This window comes from Balaenoptera musculus, chromosome 2 (genome assembly GCF_009873245.2).
Source record: "Balaenoptera musculus isolate JJ_BM4_2016_0621 chromosome 2, mBalMus1.pri.v3, whole genome shotgun sequence".
NCBI classification, from domain to species: domain Eukaryota; kingdom Metazoa; phylum Chordata; class Mammalia; order Artiodactyla; family Balaenopteridae; genus Balaenoptera; species Balaenoptera musculus.
The window spans coordinates 76,360,982-76,378,843 of NC_045786.1; the positions used below are offsets into that span (position 1 = coordinate 76,360,982).

General features: G+C 46.3%; 1 protein-coding gene across 2 annotated transcripts in view; it reads right to left on the reverse strand.

The window, feature by feature from the left end:
- Positions 1-16,345, reverse strand: part of CGNL1 (cingulin like 1) — a 153,339-nt gene extending 136,994 nt beyond the window's left edge. The window contains exons 1-2 of one of the 2 annotated variants that reach the window (XM_036843361.1): positions 16,265-16,315; positions 13,942-14,058 (exon numbers count right to left, since the gene is read on the reverse strand). The gene's annotated coding sequence lies outside the window, so the exon portion shown is untranslated. Of the gene's footprint in view, positions 1-13,941; positions 14,059-16,264 lie in introns of both variants that reach the window. The other variant, XM_036843360.1, reaches the window with a different exon arrangement.
- Positions 16,346-17,862: the final 1,517 nt, after the last annotated feature.

Below are 17,862 nucleotides of genomic sequence, written 5' to 3' on the forward strand. Positions count from 1 at the left end.
TACTAAGATTATGTCAAGTAAACATGAATATTTGTGGTTTGGTAGGTATACACACACACACACAAACCAACCCTCCCTCCCCCCTCCCCCTCTCTCTTAAGTAATTTAAATCACTCTAGAACATAATGTACCAATGATCCCAGGTTCTTCTGACCCCAAAATAATCCCAACAAAGGCGTGAAATATCCTTTCTATTCTGAAATAGTCTCTTCTTCCGAATATTTCTAAGGGCCCATTTAAAAAACATACACTAAAAATGCATATTAGCCTTTCGTATTTCAAAAACATGCTGGAAATTTTCCAGGGCACATTTGAACAGCAGAGTGCATGACGTTCAAACCTGGATTCTTTTCAACCTGTAGCAGAGGAGGCCTACTCAAAGTTTACATTTTCCTCCAATTGTGAGCACAGAAAGCTTTTCATTTTGTTCCAAAGGAAATGATCTTACCATAGCTCGACGATATCATCATTGTCTGAAGAAAGTGGGCATCCGGTGGCCATTACAGAAGAACTAAATGCTAAAACCCAAGGGTATAAAAGTTAAAAGCAACTCAGTGGAAACGTCAGTTACAACATTCTTTGATTGAAAGAATCAAACACAGAGAGAGAGAAGCCTCAAGCAAGGAAATTAGGAAGAATATCAGCACAACGTATGGTAGTACCCTACTTCCCCTTCCCCCCTCCTCCTCCCCAATAAAAAGGCTTTTCAGTACCCATATGCCTCTGCTTTTCTATGTGGAAGAGAATTGCTCTTGAAAAGATTACCACATATAATTCTTTCACTTCACCAATAGACACATTCACACTTTTCTACCAACAGTGGCCAATTAAGTCCAAAATCCCTATCTCACTACTATTTTCTGTGGTTTTTCCCTATTATCAGAGTGACATAATTAAGATAGCAATTTTCTAATTTACTAGTCTGGGGTATCAAAAAACCTTATTTTGCTTAAAAAATAACTGCTCATTCTGTACTTCACAGACTTTAGGACACCCAGATACCTCTCCACTGAAGCCACGTCTATAAATACAGCTAACACACGACGGTGGTTCCTATCTTTGCTCTACCCTTAGTTGTAAAACCTTTATTCAGCTTTATTATGCAGAACTTGGCCCAGCAGCCTTCAGTATGAGATGGATGATGTGTGGAAAGTTGCATACTCAGGTTGATTCTTAGCAATGAAGTAGATTCTGGGACCTCAAGGAAAAAGTAGGTAATGGCAGGCATATTTTATTTGCAAAATAAAATTCCCAGCGGGGGCTACTTTCTTGCTGATTTGAGCTGCTTGGTTAGGTTTTCACATTTCATAAACTTGCTCTGGGGCTTGATGGAAACATTCATTCTTCATATGTGTATTTGGCTCTACTATGTGTAAGACACTATGCCAGGTGCTAAGGGAGATTTAAAAAATGAACTTATTTCACTCATAGACTTTTTTCTTTCCACAACCCTCCCTTCACACCAAACATACAGACAAATGGCACTTCCATTCCCTCACAACCACATTTAGGGCCCTCGTTTCCTCTCCTTAAGCCCCTGTGTATACTAAGAAACCACCTATCATTTTATTATTATAAAGGTAATACATACAGTGGGTTTTTTTATATATATGTAAAATTCAAACAGTCAAGGAGGGCATGAAATGAAAAAGAAAATTTCCCTTCCAACCATGCCACCGATCCCACAGCCCAGAAATAAGCACGTTTCTTAGGACTTCTTAGGATGTACATTTGCAACCAAGAATTGAGATTTTAAAACAAAAATGGGATCTTAGAGTATATATTAATTTGCACCTTGCTTTTAAAAAAATTCTATTTGTGAATTTTTCTTTATCAGTACTCACAGATTTGCCCAGTTCCATAATGTGCTTATATGTTCATTTATTTAACCAGTCCCCTTGAAAGGCGTTTAGGTTATTTCTAGTGTTACGCTATTATAATGCTGCAATGAACATCTTTGTATGTTTGCCGGCACACTTTTGCAGGTGTATTCATAAGATAAATTCCTAACTGTGGCAGGGCTGAGTTAGAGTATGAACATTTTCAAGTTTTGAAAGATAATGCTAAAAAAAAAAAGAAGAGGGAGGAAGGAAGAAAATGCTGTGGCCGACACCGGCTACCCACTCACAGCAACTGCCCCCTTCCCTCTGGCCAGCAAAGCTCCAGTTTTGTCCCCTCTCCTCCCAGCGCCCACATGCTTTGGGGAAAGCTGGGCCCCAGGACTGGTCTAAGCAAGCTATGGGAGCCCCATGTCTCCATGCCAGCCATCGGATGAGACGTGGGCATCGGACACAGTTTTGCCAATGGGGCACAGGAGAAGTTCTGCGGGGGGCTCCTAGCAAAGGTTTTCTCTGCTTTCCTCTTTTCCTGCCTCTGGGCATCACACATCACTGTGTATGAGGATATGATGGTTGAAACAGCTTCAGCCACATTGGGACCACCAAGAGCCAAGCTTGAGGACAAATGTCAAACAGTGAGGCTGACAAAGAGGAAAGGTATCTGAGTCTTTCATTAATTAACTCCAAAACTGTGCTAACTTTGGCCTTCTTGTTTACATGAGATCATAAAGATCCCTACTATTTAAACTACTTTTAACTGAGTTTTGTTTACTTGCTGGTGAAAGTATTCCCACTGCCCAGCTGTTCGCCAAAAAGAAGCCCACTGGATCTATAATCCCACCCAGGGCACGTACTAGAGTGTCTGTCCCCTCACAGCCATGGCTTCACCGGGTTTAATCCCCATCTATTCTCAGTGTATTTTTGCTTCATGGCCAGTCTTTTCTTCCTTGGAGAGTCTAGCAGCCCCTTCCCCAAAAAGGACACACTGAAAACAGGTGACACAAAGGCGGCCAGTATTTCATTCTGTTCCATCTGAGGCATCGTACTGGGCCACAAGTCTCAGCTGGCTCCTTCAGGAAAGAAGACACAATCAACCTGGGCCGGATATTCTCTAATGCCTTAGAGCCAGTCGCGACTCTCTGCTGGGCTGGGGCAGTCACCAGGGTATGGAAGGACAGTCCTAGACTAGAAACTGGATGACCTAGTTCAGATCTGCTACTTACAAGGTGGTTGGCTTAAGAGAAGTCACCCAACCTCCAGAAGCCTGTTTCTTTGAATGTAAAAGGAGGGCTCCTGAAATGAGGGCCCAGGGTCCTTATAAAGATGGGGACAGGGTGTGTAAAGGCCCTGGTGATAAACTGTCACAGACACAGGTGGGAGTTAGGCTGATCCCCACAGACCTATGCTGAGAGGAGGCCAGGCCAAGGTTAAGCAGATCCCCTGGCCTCCTTGGGACACTTCGGCCCTCTCTGCTCTACCTGTCACTCCCACCACCACAGTGGGCAGCCTGTCAGGTCAGGACTGCTGACCAGAGGAAGTCCCAGCCCACCACCTCCGCTCCTCCCGCAGATAAGCTGAACTCCGAGGAGCAGTGTCAGAGTGAATGAACGTGAGATGACATTCAGTCGAGAGTCAGTGCGTGCCAGGCTAATCTACAGGGATTACCAAGGCCTAGGCTGGTACCTGGGCAAAAAATATATGATTCTTCACCCAGCTGGCCTAGCTTGAGCAAGCTTCCAAAAGGCTGGTTTGGCCCCTACTTTTCTCACCCCTCTCATTCATTCTTGATCATTGTGGTGGATTCAATCACTGTTTTCTGCACCCCACTCCCCTATAATGGGGTTATATGTCCCCCCTTCTTTCCCATGTGACTTTGCAGTGGCTCCCACGAGAATGGCCTGAGTCTACTTCCCCACTGCACTGATGTTGGGTTTGGCCACGTGATTTGTGTTGGTCAATGGTTACGAGCCAAGGCCTTAAGAGGCATCACGCATCCCCATCTGCCCTCTTAGGCTACCACGATCTGCCACAATATGAGCACACCATAGGCCCCCGAATAAGCACAGGTGGAAGAGCCCTAAAGCCAAACGGAAGCCTGGAATCTAGCCTGGCCCAGCCAAGGCCAGCCTAGGTCAACCAAACCATACCCTGTAGGAAAATAAATGCTTGTGGTTGTAAGGCTCTGAGATCAGGGACTGCTGCGTTATGCAGCAACACTATGTAGCAAAACCTAATACAACCACCGTGAGAGCAAATATAACGGTAAGTTTGCCTGGCACAGAGCAGACATGCAATAATAAAATACTTGTGCTTATTTTAAGGAGATCTTAATTCATTTGTCATTCATACACATACAGAGAACTCCTACCCATGAGGCACCACACTAGCCCCACAGGAAGCTGAATGCAATGAAAAATACAAAAGCAATAATTCCTACACGTAACTTTTTAGTCTAGCAAATCCCCAAGCTTCCTAAATTCTACTGGGGGAGAGGGGTCAGTGCTGACAAAGCTTCTATTCATTTCATTGATTCATTCATTCATTCATTTATTGCCCTGGGTTAAATCACAGAAGGGATGAAATTCAGTATCTGTGCATTTAAGGGTCTGATTCTTATATTTATAAATGGTGAAATCTACTGCCTTCTACAAATGTACTCTTTTTTTTAACATCTTTATTGGAGTATAATTGCTTTACAATGGTGTGTTAGTTTCTGCTTTATAACGAAGTGAATCAGCTATACATATACATATATCCCCATATCCCCTCCCTCTCGCGTCTCCCTCCCACCCTCCCTATCCCACCCCTCTAGGTGGTCACAAAGCACCGAGCTGATCTCCCTGTGCTATGCGGCTGCTTCCCATAGCTATTTTACATTTGGTAGTGTATATATGTCCATGCCCCTCTCTCACTTCGTCCCAGCTTACCCTTCCCCCTCCCCATGTCCTCAAGTCCATACAAATGTACTCTTAAAGACAGAAACTAGAAATTATTTTGTAAAGAACTTGAATTATTTTTAATGAACACCTTTGTTCTATTAATCTTCACTTATTCACTCAACATACATTTACTGAGCACCTATGATACTCCAGGCGTATGATGGGTAGCTGTGCTAGGAAGCAGCACACACAATTCCTAGCTCCAACTTCTGGCTGCCCAGGTGCACCACTGACCACGAACGAATTATTCAAAATTATAATTGACAGCTCCATGTGGTATCCAAAATTTTTTTAAAAACAAAAATAAAAAACCTCCCTATAGTTAAACTCCAATGTCTTCTTCCAATTTTACTTTTAAAAGAATTCCACTTCACCTGCAAATGTGGCGATTTCACCATCTCTCTTCTCCTTCTATCAAGGACAATAGAGAAGATGGGTTTCGACCACATTCCTTCTTACATTCACTGCCACACACAGAGTTGTGGGAGATTCACACATTTAATAACCTTTGTATTTTTTTTTTTTTTTTTTTGGCCGCACCATGTGGCACGTGAGTCTTAGTTCCCCGACCAGGGATTGAACCCACTCCCCCTACACTGGAAGCAGGGACCGCCAGGGAAGTCCCAACACATTTAATAACCTTTGGCATGAAGTCTTTTCAAAGGTCTTTGGGAAATCTAAATAAATTAGATCCACTGGTTTGCCCTTCTTCCCACATTTATTTTCTCCCTCAGAGAACATAATGGGTTCATCAAGCATGATTCCCCCATCTGCATGTCATGTTTTGTTTTGTTTTGTTTTTTTAAGTGTCCTGTGATCTCACCCTCTCCCATGGATTGCACAAGGCTGCTGGGCATGGAGGTGAATTAGCTCTGAAAATAAGGGTCATTCCTCGATTTTAACTGGGGAGTCACAGAAGTGAAGTGTATAAGACCATACACATGCATACACCTCCCTATGCAGACACTGTTCCAAGCACTCTATTAAGTCATATAACATATAAGTCATACTCATATAACATATAACCCCAGAAGCAGGATTCGGACCCTGGAAGTCCAAGGCCAGAGTCCAGGCTCGTAACCGCCAGGCCCTGCAGCCTCTGCAAATCCCAACCTATGCCAGGGTCCCTGGGCTTCTCCACCCACCTGTCCTGGGCCAGCTGATGAGGATCCCCAGGAAAGCAGCACAAATGGAAGGCCATCCTAGAGCATCCTTTATTTCAGGACACAGCTTTTCCCTGGACACTCCTCTGGGATAAATCCTAGCATCTGCCACAAAAGAACCTCTAAGCCCCCTAAAGCTGCCAACATCCTGCTTCCTCTTGGCAGGACCTACTCACCTCTCCAGAATCAAAGCAAAAAGCAGAGCCTCCTCAGCTATAAGGGGCCATGGCCCGTAACTCAAGACAGCTCCAAAGCCTGGCTGAAATCTCAGGCCTCGCCTAAAGGACCCAGCATCTCACAGCCCTGAGCTGCTCTCCTAAACGCTTCAGTCTCTTCTTACTGAAGCCCTACCCTGTTACTGATCTCAGAATTGGGAGGATGGAGGTGACACACCATCTCCTTTCAGTCTGGTCTCTCTCTCCAGGAGCTAGTTTTACATCTCTGGGGCTTCAGGCTTCTCTGAATCTTCCATCATTGGTGGCTTAAGCGGGGTGGGGAGGAGACAGCCCAGATTGTCTGGGTCAATGACACGCTACCAATCTGGCCCAGGCCTCCACCTGGAAATCTAAAGCAAAGGATATTATTAAAGTCACAGGTTAAGGATCCCTGACTCCACAGCAGCTCATTTGGAAGCCCACAGTGGCGTTAAATGTAAACACTTCCCAAGAAAGCTTTAAAACAGAGGGAGGTTTTTATTAAACGACTTAATTGAGGGCCACTTCTCATGTGGAAAGCTTTTTACACGGAGGAATAAAATGGCCTAGTGGGTGTTTTCCAGACACTTGTTTTTAAACCTGCCGTGCTGTCCTGGGGAAATGAAGCACAACTCTGGGCCGGTGTGTGTCCCCCTGCTGCTAATTCTTCAGCAGAAATAAAATACCTAGTAAGACCTACTCCCCGGCGGCACAGAGAACCCGGTGTGACAATGTCACTCCAATATTCATTTCAAGGGTCATTAGAATCACCGGACAGGAAAAGTGGAAAAACTAAGGCTGGCCAAAAAGAACCCAAATAAATGAAGAAAGACATTCTAAAGCTTGAAAACAGGACACGATGTGGGAGAATAGGCCTGATGAAACTGAGGCTTGGGTTCCTCTACAAAGACACCAGGTAAAAGGAATGAAGTGCTGATACTCTCTACAGCACATGGATGGACCTGGAAAACATGATGCTTAGTGAAAGAAGCCAGACCAGAAGGCCACATGTTGTATGATCCCATTTATATAAGATACCCAGATAGGCAATTCCATGGAGACAGAAAGTAGACTGGTGGTGCCAGGGCCTGGGGGGGAGGGAGGAATGTGAAATGACTGCTTACTGGCTACAGGGTTTCCCTCTCCGGTGACGAAAAAGCTCTGGAATGAGATAGTGGTGATGGTTGCACAATGCTGGGAATGTACTTAATGCCACTGACCTGTACACTTTAAACTGGCTAAAATGGGCAGTTTTACACAGTATGTATTTTACCATCATAAAATAGAAAATGATAACAGGAACTCCGGAAAAATCCTTTTTCAGCTCCTAGCCCAGGAGCAATCCCTTCCTCACATGAATATAAATAAATATACGTGCTATAGGCCAAAATAATAAATAGTATTATTTTACTAATAACTCATTTATTGAGTTAAGCTTCCCATGTGCACTATGCACTTAAGGCCAAGTCACTCCCCCCCCACCCCCACCCTCCACCCCGGTCCTCAGGTGGGTGGTGTTGTTATCATTAGCCCCACTTTACAGGTGAGAAAACCAAGGCACAGGGAGGTCCAGGAGCTTGCCCAGGGTCACCCAGCAAATAGGGGAAAAGCCAAAGGATGAACCCAGAGGGAGGAGAGCACGTAGCTTACACCCAAACTCAGAGCACGGCCACTCTGCCTCCAAATCGTACGCTCTGCTGAAGGAATGTTTTCTGGGCCTAGTTTCCCACTTTGCCCGCAACACGGATATTCCTTGGCTGTTGAGCCCTAATCCTTTTTCAGTGGCATTTCTTGAGTGACCACAGAGTTCTCTGAAAAACACCTTCAAAATCACACCTTAGGAATCAAACTACACCTTCACATGTGTAGAACTACTTCACGTAGACAGAGCGATTTTCATGTGTTCGGATTTACTGTATTTAGTCCCGGGAACAATGTGGTAAGATAGGAGGGTGATGTGATTACCCGTCCTTTCCCGGGGAGAAAAGCCAGCCTCCCAAGGCCAGGCCACACGGTGGGTGCAGGCACCTGGCTTCTACTCCAGGGCCCCACTCTACTGTCTTCCTGAAGAGCCAGGTTTAACTACTCTGAGATGTTCGGGAATGTTTTTTAGCATATAAGTTATTTATATGTAAATCTATATGTATTATTTATATGTAAATAGGTGCACGCAATTACAAATGAAGTTAAGGAGCACGCTAATGGAGAGGAAAACAGCTCTTCCCACATTTCAGGGGCACCTGTGGGGTAACCCAGAAGCACCAATAAAAGGTTAAATTCCATTCCCTCCACCCCACTTAAGAAAGCAGGGCTCTTTGCCACTGGCCAACAGCTCCCTTTGATAAGAGATGTTAAAAACCACCACCGCTGTTAGAGGTGCCACCTTGCCAGGGCTCTCAGCCTCCCAGTACTGACTTCTGGGCTGGATGATTCTTTGTTATGGGGGCCATCCTGTGCATTGTAGGGTATCCAGCAGCATCCCTGGCCTCTATCCACTAGATGCCAGTAGCCACCACCACCCCTGGTCGTGACAACCAAGATGTCTCCAGATACTGCCAAATGTCCCCCAGCGGGGCCCCATTTGAGAGCCACTACACTATGTCAAAGAGATGTGGTCCTAACAGCTCTATGAGGTAAGAGCTGCATGCCCCTTTTACAGATGAGGAAACAACCCTGTAATGGATGAGCAAACCTGCCCAGAACACCACACTCCTTGTGATGGGCAAATGTGGCTTCCAATTCAAGCAGGTGAGACCCCAATGCTCTCACCCCACAGTGGGAAGATGGAACAAGAAGACCAGAGGCGGATCTACCTTCTACCAGCTCAGGTACTGAAATGTTAAACAGAGCCTTGCCCTGAGAAGATGGAGGTGGGCTTGAACGCTCCAGGGGTTTGATCCTCAAGTCCAGAGAAAATGCGTTCTGCTGGCAAAAACAGTTCCACCAATGCCCGGAAGGCTGAAGGGCCTCCTTGACTCACAAAATAATCTGCAAGCTGGGAGTGGGCATGCCCTTTGAATAATAAGTGCTTTAAGCACAAACACAAACAGCAATCACTGACCATGAGAGCCCGAAATACATTTTTTAAAACATGCCTTTATCAAGAATTCCCCCTTATTATTTTGGTGAAACAGTCCCCCCCAGTCTCACCCTTCTTAGCGCTCATCTGTCTTTCTGTTTAGAAATCACTGTGGCCGATAGAGAGACACAGATGAAATACAAGACGTCACGTTTCAAAAAGCTGAATGACTTCTGTCCTTCCTCCTACAAAACTTTATGGAGCATCTATTTTCTGCTACACACGGGGGTGCGAGGTCAGTTGAGAGAGCCCTCCTCTTTACAGGTTTGTTTACAGGTTTTGAGGGGAGGGGGGTTCCTCCGACATGTTAGCAAAGGGCACTGATGGTGTTCTAATTGTTGAGATAAAGGCACACGCAAGCAGTCAACAATTTGTGAAGAAATGAATGAGTGGGTGAATTGAGGGGATGAATGCAGAGCCCACGCACTAACCAGGGCTCCGGGTCCAGAGAAGCACAGCTCAGGGCCAGACAAGTTTGAACCCTGGATCCAACCACTTGGTAGCTGCACAACTTCAACAAGTGACCCAGTTTCTCATGGCCTTCTTTCCCTCACCAGGAAAATGCACTTATGATAGCACCCATCCCATAGAGCTGCTATGTTGAACACTCTCAGACAGGGCTGGAGGTAAATGCTCCAGAAGCATTTGCTATTATTATGAGAATCACTGGTTTGGGCAGGCCTCCTGGGAAGTCTGGTGACTCTTCTGCACCCCACCAAGCTGCCTCACGCCCAGGAAGTTGGACTCAAGGCAGGTATCCAGACCTTTAGCAAGAGGTGGTCATGCCCTGAGCAGACCAGACCTGAAGAACCAGGTAACTACTGGCTCTAATCCTCCCCCCTTTCCCTACTTCCTCTCTCCCTCTAACCCTTATACCCCATTCCACCCCCACCCCACCCCACAAAACAGCTTTCAGGTGGCTCAGGGCAGCACAGATAGTTAGGGCTGAGCTGGCCTGACTACATGTGAAACAAAGGTGCTCAAGCCTCAAGCCTGAAACTCACAAGTAGGAAAAATCTTAAATTTGGTAAACTCCAGCCAGCAGTCCCTTTCCAAACTACTCTCTCTTATCTCTCCCTCCATTCTTTCTCTATCAGTTCCTCTCCAACTCTTAAAGCTTTCACTGTAATCACCACTCTCAGTAAACTTTCCAGGTTTTTGATATTTGATTAGGGCAAGGAGAGAGGCTAATCCACTTTTCAGCTGCTGCTGTGCAATTCTAAGTCAACTGTTTTTAATAAGGAGGATAAAAATCTTATAAGCAAAAATGGTGGAGAAGCAAATTCTTTTTTTTTTTTTTTTTTTTTTTTACAAAAAGTTATCTGTAATACAGCTACAACAAAGCTCAAGGATATGGATTAGTTCATAGGATATACTAGAACCTCTTTATGACTTTGGAAACTGGGCCATTTCTTTTTCCTCTGAAATAAAATCAAAAGAGGGCAGCTGTAACAGCGTCTCAAACTCTGAACTGGAATCACAAGACTCCAGACCTCACCGGGTTCCTCACCTGGAAAATGGGATCAACAACACTGACGTCTCAGGACCCCTGGGAGGAGTCTTAGCCGCAGGGGGTCCTCTTCCCCGAATGGACTCCAATTTGCAAGGGAAAACAGAGTGCCTATTTCAAATGCAATAAAATACGGGCTAGAAAGCCAGGGGGAGTCAGAAGTAAAACTCAGGAGAATTATTGAAGCCAAAACTAGAAAATCTTGATCATCTTGCCTCAATCCTCTAGCAAAGAGATAAGCAAGGGTGAAAGATTATTAATAATAAAGGGGCTGGGCTTCCCTGGTGGCGCAGTGGTTGAGAACCTGCCTGCCAATGCAGGGGACACGGGTTCGAGCCCTGGTCTGGGAAGATCCCACATGCCGCGGAGCAACTAGGCCCGTGAGCCACAACTACTGAGCCTGCACGTCTGGAGCCTGTGCTCCGCAACAAGAGAGGCCGCGATAGTGAGAGGCCCGCGCACCGCGATGAAGAGTGGCCCCTGGTTGCCGCAACTAGAGAAAGCCCTTGCGCAGAAACGAAGACCCAACACAGCCAAAAATAAAATATAAAAATAAATAAATAAATTTAAAAATAATAATAATAATAAAGGGGCTTTATAGACTTAAGAAGACTACAAAGTATGTAACAGCCTGAGCCACTATGTACTCTACCAAAGGCAAGCAGAAAGCCCTGTGACTGGACAGCAGGGGATAAACCCCGCCCTATAAAACAAGAGGCTGAAATATTCCATGTTCATGAAAAATGCCCTGTGCTGTAATCCCAAACACTAACTCCATGATGACCCTCCATCGAGCTGATCCTTCTTAGGGTGAAATATAGAGCTAGAGCCCATTGTAGTAATGGACACACACGCGGTAACCCTGTTTTCAACTTACCTTTCCTAATTATAGCTCCGCACGCCTCTAAACCCTTCTGACCTGTAATTTTAAGAGCTTGAGGTAATCACAATGCAGCAAAGTTTTGTTTTTGTTGCTAGTACCACATAAATAGGAACTGAACGTGCACGGCTTCGCTTTGCTCCAGAATATTCGACACTGAATTTTGTTTTTAATCTCTTACCCAACGGCCAATTATCTCCAGAAATTCAGAGGTTTGCAGAACTTGAAGAAATGTGGAGACAGTGTCTCTCTAACCTAGGATTTGGGATCCATTCAGAGCCTTTCTAAACAGCCTAATCTATCCTCTCCGTTTAAAAAACCAGAAAAATAGGATTTCATATAATTTCCCTTGGGATGATAAGCCCGCAGTGATCTTCGGTCTAACATTACGCATCGTCCCATAGAGGAAAACAGTAAATCAATCCAGATCTAAGGGGACTGTGGTGTTAGAAAAACAAGGCACAGAAAACATAATTTCCCAATCAGTTCTGCTTTAGAGGCACAAGGAGCAGTGGAAAGGCCTCAGCTTTGAATTCAGGCAGCCCCGAGAGCTCTGGAACCTCAGCTCTGCCACTTCTCTGGAGCGCCTGAGCCGCCCAGGATCTCTTTGGGCCTCAGTTTCCTCATCTGTAAAATGAGGCCGCTGCCAGCTGCCCCTCAGGAACGTACAGGTTTTAAAGCAACGGAGGACAAGTGCCCCGCTCGTTACCCGACACGTGAAAGGTGGACAGCCAACAAATGTAACTACTCTTACAACCCTGGGGTTATTAGTCCTGTGGGTCAGCTGTTTGGAAACCACCTTCCCAAGGAAAAGCAGTGTGAAGTCCAGTTTCCTGTCTGTCCAAGGAAACCTGAGCTAAAGGGACAACAGTACGATAAAGAACAAACATCCACACACTGGCTGGAGCCACAGACAAGAACCGACCCACCTGCTCTCAAAGTACAACGGCTGCTGTTACCCTCCTCCCAGCTCAGTTGCACAGGAGGGGTAGCCTCTACTCACTAAGCTTAGGTTGCCAGTTACTATCACGGCAAAAAGGGATCCAGCCACGTTCTCCGCCAGCTTCCCAACCCCGGTCGTATCCCTCCATGCACTGCTTGCCTAAGTACTCCTTAAGCAAATCGCATCTGCCAGAATCCTAACTCCTCCTTCCTCACTCCTCACTTTCCCTTGGCAGGATCGGAGTACAAACCCCTCTCGTCCATCAGAAAAGTATCTGAAGCCAATTATTTAAAACTTGACATAGGGACTTAATAAAAATTTAAACCCAAGAAAAGCTTTTCTTGCGTCTGCTGTGCCAATGAACTGACAAGGTATCTATACACCCAGGGGAGGCGAGCCAGGAGGTACCCAGCTCCCCCCCCAGTTCTTCATGCTCATCGTGCGTCTAAGAGTTCCCAACTTACTGTAACCCCCAGTTTACATCTCCACCAGATTTCAAGCTCCATAAGTCAGGACGGTAGCCTGTTTACCACGAAATCGGTGAACGATAACAGAGCTTTGCCAGGAGTGGAGGCTTCATAAGAACTGAATTTGTTGTATGACTGAGTAAAGAAACAACAAAAACAAAAATGTGGTATGAATTTAAGATGAAGCACTCTCTCTCCCAGGGATATTGGTTTGGGGGACGGAGGACAGTGCCTGAAGAAGGAAGGAAAGTGGGGTCGGACAGGGGCATTGGACTGAAAACTCCAATAAGCTTCCCCTACGTGAAAGCCGGTCAACCCTGGTGCTCTTTCCATCAAATCCCCCTTTCTTCTCTTCTACTTTCAGGGTTTTTATGGGATAACTTGTTTCGTGATAACAGCAATGTCATGTGACAGAATAAAGTAAGCACTTGGTCATTCATGGAAAATTACCCAATTTTCAATTCCCCTTGAACTTTGTTTTTCTCCTCTGATGCCAACCTCTCAGCCATTTCACTGCCCTTTAGTGCCAGGATCAGAGGAGGAAAAGAAAGGAAAAGCACAAAATCAGTCGTGTTTTTTAAAAGGGTCAATGGCACCTCTTAGATAAATGGGTTGCAGGCAGGGGTGGGGACAGAGGGAGTAAAGGAGGCCACTGAATTCTTTAAACCACCCCCAACCCCATCAGTACAAGCAAATTAACTGTCCCTACGTGAAGGGGGGGGAAAAAAAAAAAGCCAATAGGGCAGTCTATTCTTAACACAAATCAAAGATCACTCTTCTGAATGCTGCATACCCTTTCTCTAAATAAAGAAGCCCCTCACTAACTCTTTCTTCACTTACTTTCTTCTAATCACTTTAGAATATTAGAGTTACTACTAAAAAGGGAGAAATGCTTAAATAAATCTGTTAGGTCCATATTTACACATACTTTTTCTTGCTTTTTTTCCAGAATGTACCATTATATTCACAGTTTAACCATTGCTGTTCAGGTGCAACTTTTCAGGCACTAGGAGTTCGACAGCATCCTCAAGTCAACATTTTCCCCCTAAATGGAGATAAGATTAGCAAGTTAACGAACCAGTCAATAACATGGCTTCATTTTGTTGGTCTGGTCCAAAAAAAACAGAAAAACTCAACAGTAGGAAGACACTTTCCATATGGTCTTTTTTCCCCAAAGGTTGAGGATTCGGGCCAGGGGCCACCCTGTGAGACCATGCCCTCCACATAACCTCCATTCTCAAGCCAAGACAGTTAAGCCCACTGCCACCGCGGCCCCACTTCCAGCAACTGAGCCCAGGGATAGGAGCAGCGCATGGTAATCGAAGATGGGAAAAAGAGAGAAACCAACTGGGACCAAACTCTACAATTCTGATTTTTTTCAAAATGAATGTTCTTTTGACTCACGTTAGGAGCTAGAAATGAACACAAACTTTCCTCCAACTCTGGAGGGCATTCTCTTAAAAGAATGTCACACCACTACTAATAAAAATGTCATATAGAGGGCCAGCGCCTAAGAAAAAAATGAAATCCACTGGTTTGTGGCCACGTGGCATACAGGTGGGAATCTAATACAAACATCATACTTAGGTACCACAGTAAATTAACCAAGATCCCAGGAGACTGTCACAATAACACACTATAAGAAAACATATGCTCAAATTCAAAGTATACATATATTCGATTTTTCCTTAGTCCTATTTCCCTATCATTTTTAAGATCATTAGACAAGTGCCAAAGGTCTCACCTCAGATGTGTCATGTTACTGTAGGCACCAATTCCCTAACTCAGATATTATGCTGTCAACAAGAAATATACACTGTGCTAATTACATCTGCTGGGCTTAATCACACAGTGGGAATAAACCCAATCTACACAATGAAGCTTAACACACATATTAACACCATATCAACTACAAAATAAGGATCTTGTCAGCTTGTGTTCTTAAAAAATTTCCCCACACATTTATGCAGAATCATAATCTGTGCCAGAGGATCTCCAAAAGCTGATGGATTCCTAAATTATTTTTCCTCCTTTTAATCTGAAATCCTTTCCAAATAGGACAAGTCAAACTATCACTTAGTTTCCCTGAATAAGAACCTGTAGCATAACCTTGACCCTTGCAAGGACTTCATGACTTTAATCCCTCCACTGTCACCTCCTTGGCAGAAAGTGCACTAGCAATATTTTCTGTGAACAGAGAGGTAGAAGCAGAGGGAACTCCAGAAAAAGGCACCATCTGCAGTTTAAAGTTGGAAAGCACCAGCCCACAGGTTTTTCAAGTGCAAAGGTGGATTACACAAGGCAGAATCGAGAGTAGCTGAGATGATCTCCTCTAGTAGTTCAGAAAGTGGGTGTGGAAAGCGAAAAGCACAACCCAAAGCACATTAGAATCACCTGGCTGTTTAAATTCCATTGCTCAGGCTGCGCCCCAGACCAGCTAAATCAGGATCTCTAGAGGTGGGACCTAGGCATCAGAATTTTTTAAAACTCTCTAGATGTGCAGCCAAGTTTGAGAACCAATACCCAAAAGAAATCCCCAACGTGTTTTGAACAGCGCGTTGTGAGCAGCGTTGGAAAGGCACCGCAGCCTTGGGGTGAAGGGGTATACACAGAGTAAATATACAAAGTTTTTTTAAAAAATCCTCTGTAACTAACTCCAACATGACAGCCAAGCACCTGTGTAGAGGCCAAACAGTGATGCAACTTGGAAAAGTCCCTTGGAAAGCTAGGATGTGTGCCGTACGTGAGGCGGGGTCTTTCAGGACGACCTGCCTGGACCGGGAAAGCCAGGGAGAGAGGGACGCCCACCCGCCCTTTCTTTTCAAGGGATGGTCGAGACCAGCACGCCCAGAAATAAAGTAAAACAGGGTCGGACAGGGACCGAGGTGCTCGCTTGGGTCCGGGAGGAACCCGGGCTCACTCGCAGCTGTCACTCGAGCCCGAGGGTCGAGGCAGGGGTGCTAAGGCTGCCAGCCCCTCTTCACTACACGGCGGTCCCGGAGCCCCTCCCTCGCCCCGGCCCCGACGCGGGCCCCCGGGAACCCGACCATCTGTCCTGCACGTCTCCCCGCCAGGGCGCGCGAGCGGGAGCCAGGAGCGCACTTTCCAGCCCCGGGACCCGCGCGCCTGGCGGCGGGCGCGGCGCGGCGCGGGGCTCGGACGGCGGGCCCGAGCTCCTCCGGATCCCACCGCCCACGACGACACCTCGGCCTCCCGGTCCGAGTCCCCGCGCCCGCTCCCGGCTCACTTACCGCCGCCGCCGCCTCCAGGGTCCCGCTCTAGCCGCAGCCAGCAGAGCCCGGCCCGAGTGCAGGGACCGCGGCGCCGCCAAGAGGCCGGGCGAGCCCGGGCCCCGCCCCGCCCGCCCTCGGGGAGGAGGGGCCGGGCCGGGGCCGCCCGGGTTTGGGAGTCCGGCGCCCCCCCCCCACCCCCGCCCCGCCCGAGCCGGCTCGTCCCGCCCGCTCCAGCAGCTCGGCGGGCCCTCCCTGCACTCCCGCGTGCCCTCGCGCCGCCCCGGCCCTCGGGACAAGTCTCCCCGCACCCCGACACGGCGCCTACTCGGCTCGGCCGGGACGCGCCCGCCCCTCCGCCAGCACCTCTTCCCCATCCCACCCCATCAGGCCTCACACTCCTCTCCAGCTACGCTTTGTCCTCACCCTTCCCCAGATCGGAATGTCCTCCCACCTCCCCTTCGCCGTCCCCGGTACTTTTCACCTCCGAGCCCCGACAGTTCCAAATTCCCCGTCTCCTGGGAGCCTTGCCTGTTTCGCACCCACGACTTCCCTTCTGTCCCTTCCCCACGGCCCCTTGGCCCAGTTTTCTCCCTACCCTTACAGGCAACCTTTTTCTCCCCACCTGGTCAGAAACTTTAAGGTATAACTTTTCTCCTACCACAATCGAATCTGCAAGGGTTTATTGAGCACCTACGAAGTCTAGAAATACTGGTGGAGGGGACGCCAATAATAAATGTCCGTCCCTGTTAGGGAGGCAGGGAAGTGAGATGCCTAAGGTCACACAGCTGATGGTAGTAGGGCTGGGATTAGAAGTCAGATTTCTGGTATCTAGTTGAGGACCGTTCCAGGGGAAACTGCAGAATGCCGCTGACCAGCTGCAGGAGTTTGAGCAAAAAACGTTTTCTTACTTGTGAAAAGGGAGGATACCCACCCCACCAGGTTGTGAAGATTACCTAAGAAAACAGACATGGAATATCACACAACCTGTGCTAATAAGTAAATGTTTGTTGACGTATGGAATGAAATAGACACTTGAAAATTCAATAATTTAAAATAACAATATAGAAAGACTTAAAAAGTAATAGTGAATGCAAGAAAACATTGGCAAATCATATCTGATAAGGGATTAATATCCAAAATATATAAAGAACTCATACAACTTAATAGCAAAAATACAATCTGATTTTAAAGTGGGCAGAGGATCTGAATAGACATTTTTCCAAAGAAAACGTACAGATGGTCAACAGGTATGAGGAAAGGTGCTCAACAATCATCAGGGAAATGCAAATCAAAACCACAATGAGCTATCACCTCACACCTGTTCAGAATGGCTATTATCAAAAGGACAAGAGATAACAAGTGTTGGTGAAGATGTGGGAATGTAAATTGGTTTCAGCCACTATGGAAAACAGTGTGGAGGTTCCCCCTAAATTAAAAATTGAACTACCATATGATCCAGCAATTCCACTTCTGGGTATTTATCCAAAGAAAATGAAAACTCTAACTTGAAAAGATATATGCACCCCCAATGTCATTGCAGCACTATTTACAATAGCCAAACTATGGAAGCAACCTAAGTGTCCCTTGATGGACAAATGGCTAAAGAAGATATAGTA